Source organism: Aethalodelphis obliquidens, unplaced genomic scaffold, assembly GCF_003676395.1.
Source record: "Aethalodelphis obliquidens isolate GAN/ISIS:26980383/991018 unplaced genomic scaffold, ASM367639v1 scaffold2, whole genome shotgun sequence".
Classification (NCBI taxonomy): Eukaryota; Metazoa; Chordata; class Mammalia; order Artiodactyla; family Delphinidae; genus Aethalodelphis; species Aethalodelphis obliquidens.
The window spans coordinates 63,898,207-63,899,791 of NW_020837946.1; the positions used below are offsets into that span (position 1 = coordinate 63,898,207).

A 1,585-nucleotide genomic window follows, 5' to 3' on the forward strand; every position below is an offset into this window, starting at 1 on the left:
CAGGGTACCCCCGTAGTAGGAGAGCATCCTACTTTCTTAATGCATCTTTTTCAACTCAAGTATCTGAATGATTTAGACAATGTGACAGATGACTTAGAAGTCATGCTTACACATATAGCTTCTACACTTGACTTTGCAGAATGTACTCCTTATTCCTTTAATAAGCCCCCTAGAAAACTGCATTTCCCTTGAGACAAGTTTCCTTGGCAAAAAGTTGAATTCAAGAAATGGCTACCCCAAATGAGAGTCCCATCCCAAATCACAGGTGGAGATACGACACCCATTTCAAAACTTTCAAGTCCCTATACTGTACAAGCAGGCTCATGACTGAACACATAAGCCTTCTAAATTTGACAACTTTAGTGTAGAAACTGGCTTCTAGAGTTCCATCTCTTCTTCTGTGCAAGCAGCTGTCTCCAAACTAGTGTAAACAGGCAACCCTGTCTGCGAGGTTCTAAGAACAGTTCAGTCCGAGGGAAGACGGTGCCAGCAGCTGCGCACTTAGTTTGGCTCTCTCCTGCGTAGTTCTTAGCATTAGATGACGGCTTTAGCAGAAAGGAGTTCAGCGAGAGGCTTCCAGAGCGCAAGCTCCCTGAAGGACGGCTCACGGACTCAATCATTTTCTTTGTAAAGACTTCATCAGATTCCCTCTTCAAACCTGTTTTCATGGTATCAGGAAGGACAAGCCTGGGAAGACGGTTAATATTTCTGTCAGCTTCAAGTTCATCTTCATCAGTTATTCTGTCCTCAATTTCCTGAAGCCTCCTTCGGGCAACTTCACACTGTGGTTCTCCTGTTGTCTGATTCATCTCTTCACAAATAAGAACTAACATGCCAGGTGCAGAAAGGCCACTAGTGCACGGATTTACTCCATGACCCTCTATATCCTGATGTGCACAAAGAATCCAGTCATTAGGACCAGCACAGAGCTCTGCTTCAGTTATAGCCTCTTCTTTCTTACTGGACAATCCTCCTCTCGCTTGTGTTTCTTTCTACGGTGAACTGCGGTGAACTGAAGCACATCGGTGCGCCCCGCTCCCGCCCGGGCTGCTTGGGGCCCCGACTGCGGGGCCAGCCCGGCGCGTCCGGCCCCAGCGGGAAGGCCCGGCTTAGGAAAGCCGGCGGCGGCCGCAGGAAGTCCGAGCCGCCGCCCAGCGGGGAGGCGACTGAAGAGCCCGCAGAGCGCGGCCGTGGCGGGGGAGACGAGGAGGCTGCGCCCGCGGCCCCCCTGAAATGCATTCTTCCAAGCAACACACCTTCAACCTATCATTGTATTTCTAAGTTTGATAAATGTGCTCCTTTTAAAATTTACATATGCTGCTTCCCCAAGGCAGGAGGACCTGATAATGACAGTAGCAACAATGTTCTGAGGGAAGTGGTGCTTTGTATCAATCCAGAACTATCGTTTGAAAATCTATCTTTTGCTGCAGAAGAAAAAACTGCTACTGAACTTTTCACTGGAACTTTCTTTTTATTACAGAGAGGGTGCTGAAAACAGGCTAAACGATCACTAGATGACCACTGTTTTACTATTTTACGTTATTTTCTACTACTTTTTTATTTGGAAAAGTTATCTAGAGCCTTG

At 47.3% G+C, this 1,585-nt stretch overlaps 1 pseudogene; it reads right to left on the reverse strand.

The window, feature by feature from the left end:
* Positions 1 to 378: 378 nt before the first annotated feature.
* Positions 379 to 1,239, reverse strand: LOC113605149 (coiled-coil domain-containing protein 117 pseudogene; annotated as a pseudogene).
* Between the last annotated feature and the right edge of the window lie 346 nt (positions 1,240 to 1,585).